This window comes from Stegodyphus dumicola, chromosome 3 (genome assembly GCF_044657685.1).
Source record: "Stegodyphus dumicola isolate Sdum_Otavi_A_Nest chromosome 3, ASM4465768v1".
Taxonomy (NCBI): domain Eukaryota; kingdom Metazoa; phylum Arthropoda; class Arachnida; order Araneae; family Eresidae; genus Stegodyphus; species Stegodyphus dumicola.
In genome coordinates this window covers 173,291,880-173,300,281 of record NC_140770.1, presented here as the reverse complement: position 1 = coordinate 173,300,281, position 8,402 = coordinate 173,291,880, and the positions used below count along the sequence as shown (strand labels likewise).

The window sequence follows — 8,402 nt, the reverse complement described above, 5'->3', positions numbered from 1 at the left end:
CCTTTTATTTTTTGTTTATTATCTCTGTCTTTAAAATATATTGAACTCGCATTCTCTACATTGATTATATATTCTTTATGAAAATGAATATTTAGAGAAAATAATGCATAAGACAATTAACATTATATAACATTACAGAGCTAATTCTAGAATGGCTACTATGTGGAAGGCTATCAAATACTGCATTTTTAAAGTAAATAATAGAAGGATATTTCTATCGTAGTTATATGAGAACTGAATAATATGAGATTATAGTATAGTTAGTTATACGAGAATATCTGAAATAATATTTTCACAAGCATACACATAATGTTTCAATACTTGGGTTTTCAAAGCAGAAAAAGTTGTAAAATAATACACATCCAGAAATGTCAAAAGTAGCTAGTTATCTGATATATATGTAGATCATATGAGCAAGAATGTGATATATTAATACATATATAAAATCAGATCGAAAAGTAATTGCTCTGCGTTTTCGCAATAGACGAACATTACTCGACTTTTAATGCTAATTTAGCAACATATCAGAACCAAATTAGCAATCAGATACCAAACAAATGTAAACACATCTTAATCCCGTTTTTCCTCATGTATTTTACTTTTCTTCCTAGCACCTATTCCCCACATCATATTTACTTCCGTTGGCATAATGAAATGTCGCCCATATCCTTAAAAGAGCCAAGTTGGCGCAACCAAGGCTGTTCTCCGAACCGTATCCCAAACGCCATGTAACGCCCGCCATCTAGTGTTTGCTTTAAACATAAGTTTTAACCAGACGTAAAAAACGTTATGAAATGAACCTTCTACAATCTGAAAGATAACATGCATGTAGCGTCTGTTTACACTAAATATCTGTAGTATTGGATGGTGTGTTTATTAATTGATTTGTTTACTAATGTGATACCGTAGTCTGAGTGACTTTCATACTTTATTTCTCTTCTAAGGACAGTCTGATTTCTAGTAATTGGTTTAATTATATGGTAAGATTAATAAAGCTTATGTTTGACTTATTTAATAATGCAGTTCTTATCATAACTTGCTTGATCGAGGCTCACTTTGACAGTTTTGACACTTTTCCTTTCTTTTGTCATCATTTCCTTTGTAAAATTTGATTTGAAAAAGTAATTGTGTATTAGCTCGTAGCATATGACATATTGAGCTCGCCTTAGTCAGATAGTCATTCTCGCCCTAAGAAGCTAAATTTGAATTGAGGTCGGGTTCTTTGTTATTTTTCTTGTGCTCGCGAAATTTAGTTTGCAATTCATTTAGCTTAAAGATAATACAAATTTCGAAATTCAAGATTTTTATTTTTCCTTTTAATATAAATATTGAACCTTCAGGGTCCACTCCTGTACAAAAAAAAAAAAAAAAAAAAAAAAAGAATAGACGTGCTAGCAGAATTTAACACTTAATGAGCCCAACCGTTAATATTAATCTATATTTTTAATCCGAATAATAAGTTATTTTGAATATCTGTATATCAATATAATTTTTAATGTGAAAATTGAACCTGTTCTTTGAATGCCATTGCAGCTTTGTCTAGTTTGTTAGATGCAATAAGAGTGGTAAAAATATTATATTTATAAACGCTTCTTGACGAAAATTGATGATTTTTGGGCGGTACATGGATACCGAGTTCGTGCAATTCTTTAACTTACTATTTTGGCTTTGTATAGTGGCAATATCGACCTATTTTTACTTAAAAAAACATTAGAGAATTGCACAAACTTGGCATTGCCCATTGCCTTGACTTTGACCATGTACACATCGATCTATTTTCACTTAAAAAGTCAAAAAAGCAGCGGTTGATCTTTGGATTATGGTAACTCGGCGATTTTTTGGCGACCAACTCTGCTACAGCAAACTTCTATTTTTTTTTCGCCGCCATTTTGTCTTCACGAAGTAAAGACATGTTTCTTTTCTTTTTATTTACTGAACACTTTTTCCAACAATCTACTAGCCGAATTACACTTATGCTAGAAATTTTATGTAACAAAACTGCTTAATCATGACAAATATTAACTGCAAAATTGAGAAAAAGTGCACAATCGCAAACTCCTTGCGCGTTTTTCAGAATAGCACATACACATAAACCATGTACATGTCGACTTATTTTTACTTAAAAAAACATCCCAGAGTTGCACAAAAATGGCATTGCGCACACTCTTCACTATATCCATGTACACTGCTTTTTTCTCATAAATTAGAAAAATTTCACAAAAATGCATGACAATTTTCTGAATCTTTAAATCCGGTAAAAAGAACATATATGAAATTACCTGATCGCGAAAAAGTATATACCATTTCCAAAGATGAACATTTCCACGTATAAAATAAATAAAATATCCAAAAACTTTTACCTCTAAATTATCTATTATATTATAAACGTCACCAATGAATTCATACCGCAAACATTACAAATACTTAGTGTCAAATATTTAAATTATTTCCATGCACGTTTACTTCCACTCAAACGTATACCAAATTCATACAAACATATAATTCACAAAATAACTATCATTTAATTAAAATATAATTAAATTCAAAAACACTACTTAAAATACAAATAAGCACATACATTAAATGAATAAAAATTAGCTTACAATCCTAATTACTTTAAACTAAATCATTGCTAATAACAATTTTCCAATAGTACCATATTACTTTATTTACTCCTTACATTTCGAACAATGCATAAAAATAATATCCTCAAATAATTAAAAATACTAACTTACCTAATCTTCTTCAGAATCTTGATTACGTGGCAGATACACTTTTCTTATTTCCTCCGCTAAATAAAAAGCAATCGTATGTGCACCTGTTTCAGGATCTTTAAAAATCATACTTATAGTTCACAGCAAGATGTTGAAAACCTTCATCCTCCAAACAGACTTAATAAAACTTAATAAGCAATCTTTACTTCTATCTTGTACAACCTTAAAAAAACACTTACTACTACCCCTTTCAATCCTTTAAATACCCATTTCGAATTCACTTTAGATATGGCCATGGGATCCAAAAATGAACCAACACTGTTTCACACAACACAGAATAAAGCTAAACAGAAAATTTCCAGATTTCTCCCCTTTCCCGATTAAAGAACTGTAATTCGTCCATTAATGTCACATGACATATCTCATGATCTCTCATTTCCCTCACACAAAATAATGCGTAATCGGAACTGAGTACTTCTCACATTATTACCAAAGTCCTAGGTAGTAACCTTTATCGCCTCCATAATGTCGCCAAACTACCAGTTACCATATTCCAAAGATCAGCCGAAGCAGCCAACAAAGAGTATATAATCTCAGTAAACTACATTTTAAATCAAATAACATAAAAAAGGAAATTCATATTAGCACTACATAAAGGAAATATTCACTTGCCTTATTTAGAAATTTTCCTGTCTTCAGTGAAACACAAAGAATAAAAAATATCCTCCAACGGTCGACCATATGCATTTAATTCCTACAAACGGGTCACTTATAATGGCTACTAAGCAGGGCTGTGGAGTTGGTAGGGAAAATGATCAACTCCGACTCCCTCATATATGTATGTGTAAACAAATACATATAGGTTACAGCTTATTTTTTTAATATAAAAGAAGTAATAGATGCTACAGAAAAAAAATTGATGTCTTAGTAAATTATATATGTTAACTAGTATTCATTATGAAATGGAAAAACTGGCATTAGTTATTTCTAAGGACCAGTATAGCTTCAGAAAGATCTTCTTTGTCGGAGGACCATAGATCCAATTTGATAAACTTTAGAGCTAAGAAGAGTCTTTCCACACTGACTTGAGTAGGAGGAAGAGCTGTTACTATTAGGGCTACTTCTTTTAACTTTTCAAGATGGATTTTTATAAGTTCTAAAAGAAGTCAATTTCTTCAAAGGCCATGTAGAAATCTTGTTTGTATTTTTTCATATTTATATATAAAGGCTCTTGGTTTTTTATTTTTATTCTCTTTGCCTTAGCCTTTTAAATATTATCCCAAAATATTTTTCAAAATCTAATTCATCACTGAAAGACACTGATAGACACTCAGTTGCAATGTCTGCAGTTTGACTGTCTTGATTTGAATACTCCAATTGTTCTGAAAATAACTTCATTCTTATTGAAAGTTCATAGGTGGCTTTCTTTGCCTTCTTAATTTGTTCGTGATCCAAGAAAATTCAGTGTTTTGGATCTACATATCTTGAACTCGGGAAGATCTCATTGTCTAACAAACTAGTTTCTCTTTTCTTCATTGGAGAAATGGTTCTTTCTGCAATAAACCCTCCATTTCAGAAAGAACAAACATCGCATTCTTCCGTTCTCGCCTCCTGTTAATTCTTCAGATTGTAGCTTTTTTGTGTGTATATATGGTGTAGAACAGCGATTCTCAAACGGTGGTACGCATACCACTGGTAGTACTCAAGAGAAAAATAAATGGTACGTAAAGAAACAAAGTATTTTTAACTATTAAATTTAGGAAACCTCGTGAAGAAAAAAAACAATTGATGGAAATTTTCTGTGATTGAACTCTAACTGAAGATTTCAAAAATAACACACTCGTTAACTTTTGGCTAAATTGAAAAAAAGAATTCAAAGGCATTTCAAATAAATCTGTTGAATTTATATTGCCTTTTGGCACAACCTATTTGTGTGGACAAGGATTTTCTTCCATGTTATATTTGAAAAACAAATACAGTCAAAAGTCGTTAATTCGGACACCAATAATCCGGACCTCAAAGCTACAAACTTTCTGCTCATGCGTCGCGTTCACGCATGCGCACAGGCGTTTAAGAGTGCACGTAAGACCTTTACGGCTGTGAATATGTTTGTGCGCATGCGCGTTTAATGTGTAACGGAGGTATGAGCTAAGCTAAAATTATCTAATTCAGTTAATGTTGCAGATTGCGTTGTTCCTTAATCTTTGAATTGGATCCGACTTTTTATTTTTTGCAGACTGTTAGACCAATTTCATAAAAATAAGCTTGAACTTTCGATTATGTCAAATAGAATTTCCGATATATATTTACTAATATGTAATTTGTATCTACAAAGCGAAAGTATGTTTTGAAATCCGAAATCTGTTTATCAATTTCACGCTGCGGATTGGAAGTTGATCTGTCAGCACTATCCTTATCTTCAGGGCAGATGTTTTTATTTTATTTGCCTTATAATTCCTTACTAAGTGTCGTATTTCATCTCGATGTACTCCATCTTTGATATGATTTAAATTAAGTTCCTGTCATTATAATTCGCTTCCGATAGTGAAGAAAGTGACCCAGAGGTTATTGGAAACGAAAACATTTTGATTGACAAATTAGTCGGTATTTTCAACACAGCAATTATAGGAAATGAACAGTGGAACTTTGTAACTAAACAAGAAATTATGTCTGTTTAATAGAATTAAAGAGAAAGTACAGTAAGACCCCGCTTAACGCGGAGGATACGTTCCATCAAAGTAGAGCGTAATGCGAAACAGCGCTAAACGAGGCTATCTTTACATGTAAATATTGGGGTTAGGGGAAGATGGCTAGGAAATTGGTTAGGTATTAAATTTAAAAAATATGTTTTTTTAATAAAAATAAAACCAAACATTTATTTCTTAAAGCCCAAATTAATACCACATTATTTCTTGCAAAAATAAAAACAAAATATAAATAACAAAACGAATATTCTTAAAAAAAACAAATAAAATTCTAAGTCAGTCATATTTAGTTAGCCTTCCACGTTTTCAGTGTTCTGCCTTTTTGTGACAAAAGCATCTAATGTTGTTTGCCTTTTTCTTTTGCGTTGTTCTCTTAAAAGTTCTTCATAAATGGATAGAGCATCTCTAACACCACGTCTTACTTTTGAGCTCCTGTCAAAATTCGGATCATTTTCAATGAATTCATCCATTATTTCAGTTATGGTAGACAAACTCCTTTTTACAAACGCCATCGAAAGTTCTTTTTGCTCTTCTTCTGAATCACTGCTGTCAACATTTTTGTTTTCTTCTTGTTCAGTTAATTCCTTGAGCTCATCATTAGAAAGACTAGCCGCTGCTTCTTGAATGATTTCTTCAACATCTTCCATATTTACCCCTTCAAAATATGTCTGTACAATACCGCACCAAATAAGAAATACAAGTACACTCTTTCGGATATGTATTTGAAACCTATCGCTGCATAATATTTCGTGGAATCCCCGTATGCTGTGAGCGATTTCGTGGAATCCCCGGGTGAAATAAAAGAGCGCTAAACCAAAACAGCGTTAAGCGGGGTCTTACTGTATTATCACATGAAACGAAGCAACTTACATTGAAAGAAATGTTTAATAAAGTAAACAAATAAATATTAAGCTTTTTCTTTTTGTAAATTTTGATACCCTTTATATCATAATTGTTCTTTATTTCATAAATTACGGTTCCATATTTTTAATTTTTTAATTTCTGCATGCCATCTTACCAGATTTAAACTGATGATCTATAATCCAGAAAAATCGATAATCCGGAATCGAAGTCCCGACGAGTCCGGATTAATGACTTTTGACTGTACGGAACAAAATTAAAAGTAGATCTTTATTTATGGTTAAAACTAAGTGAAATAAGACCAGATATAAAGAAATTTGAAAGCTCAAATTTCACACTAAATTTTAGAATTAAAGTATTATAACTTAAATTTTGCTAATTAAAATGGCAACCAATTTTTAATCTAATACTTTTTGTGTGCATATTTAATACGAATATTCATTGGGTAGTGCAAATGGCAAATATATAAATATTTTTTAATATTTCAATTGAGATATTGATAAAAAAATCATTGCAAAATGTAGTGGTGGTATTAAAGTTTTCCAATTTTTGTTTAGATCGTGCGCGTTAGTCTAAAGGTTGGTGTAGAAAGAATTTTCCAATTCTGGAAAGATTATTCCTCAGTTTTTCTGTTAGTGAAACAGTAGGGTTATCTACATCTTCTAAGAAAGTTTCTAATTCTGACAACTTCTGTATCATCAAATATGTACTTCCTCATCACGTTGCTCCTTTTCCTGCTCGCTTACTAAGAATGGCATCAATTTTGGGAGTTCTTGCTGCTGCTGTTATTGCTGCTTACCTAAATTTACTAGTAAGATTTATAGCTAAATGAAGTAACTTAATGAATCAATTTAATCACTAATGACAAATATCACACCCATCTTCCTGTTTTTTATTTATTTATTAATATGTCAATAAAATAGAAAATAACTATTTAAGTCCATAAATAGAAATAATAACTCTTTGTCATTAATTTGTTTTTCAGTTCACTTTCATTTCAAATTCAAACTGTCGAAAAAAACTGGAGTCCTAGTCTACCTGTTTTTAACAACCAGCTCCGACTCCTTTTTCCCCAAAATCTGCCCAACTCCATGACTCCGACTCCACAGCCCTGAAGTAAACCTTCATTTACATACCAGTCAATTAATGTTCTTTTTCCCTTTCATTCTAAATCATACTGAAACTTCAAATTAATCTCACCACATTCAGCCATTATGCTGTCCAAACCACAAAACAAGCAATGAACTTCCTAACCAACATACACCACAAGTCCCTACAAATCTTTTCCCATCATTCAAATTCACCGCAATCACACAATCAATTACGTCAAAATAGGGTTTCCATAACATTCAACTACTCGGGTTACTATAAATGAAACAACAACTTGCCGGAGCAACTCGTAATAAGCGATAATACAAGGGACTCCCTTAAATCTACTCTAACACAAAGAGTATTTTTAAATTGTCGACCAGTTTCTTTTGTCCATATTTTACATTTTTCATATTTTTACGCAAAGAAAATGTTTCTTTCAAATATACATTTTCAACTAAAGGTGTCTTTAAAAAAAAGAATTAACATTTCAGTATTTCATTGTTAAAGTAATCACTAATGCCGTAAACTATTTCATTGCTCAATTTTAAATGTGGCCATAAGGTGGTTCTGCTTCAACAATGTAGTACCTTTTTCTTAAGTAAATGCAATTTTAAGATCGACTTAAAATTTAACCCGACCTGATTGCAATGCTGTAAATTCTGTTTTCAAGCTTCTGGTAAAATTTTATGCCATTTTGGAATGGAGTAGCTATTATTCTGAAATGTAATTGGTCTTTTATGGAATCCTGATTCTTGTTCTCAGAGACTTATAAAATGTTAATTAGTGCAGCATATTTGTGCACCATTTACATGACAAATGAACAAAATGCATATGAAAATGGGGACCATATTCTGAACAACCTATACTGCCCCATATGATGTTATTTCATGTATTTCTTTTATAGGGGATACATTAATACCTTTATGGCAGTTCCAAAGCAGTGGGGTGTCCGATTGCCTTTGGGAATAGTTACATGCTCACAAATAAACATTTGACAAGTAATCTGAGGGCATGTGACTAGTCATAAATT

The 8,402-nt window shown here is 31.7% G+C and overlaps 1 protein-coding gene across 3 annotated transcripts in view; it reads left to right on the top strand.

Moving 5' to 3' along the window:
- Positions 1-804: 804 nt before the first annotated feature.
- Tango6 (transport and golgi organization 6) overlaps positions 805-8,402 on the top strand; it is a 139,077-nt gene continuing 131,479 nt past the window's right edge. The window contains exon 1 of one of the 3 annotated variants that reach the window (XR_004759362.2): positions 805-980. The gene's annotated coding sequence lies outside the window, so the exon portion shown is untranslated. The remainder of the gene's footprint in view (positions 981-8,402) is intronic. The other 2 variants (XM_035367382.2, XM_035367383.2) reach the window with 2 other exon arrangements.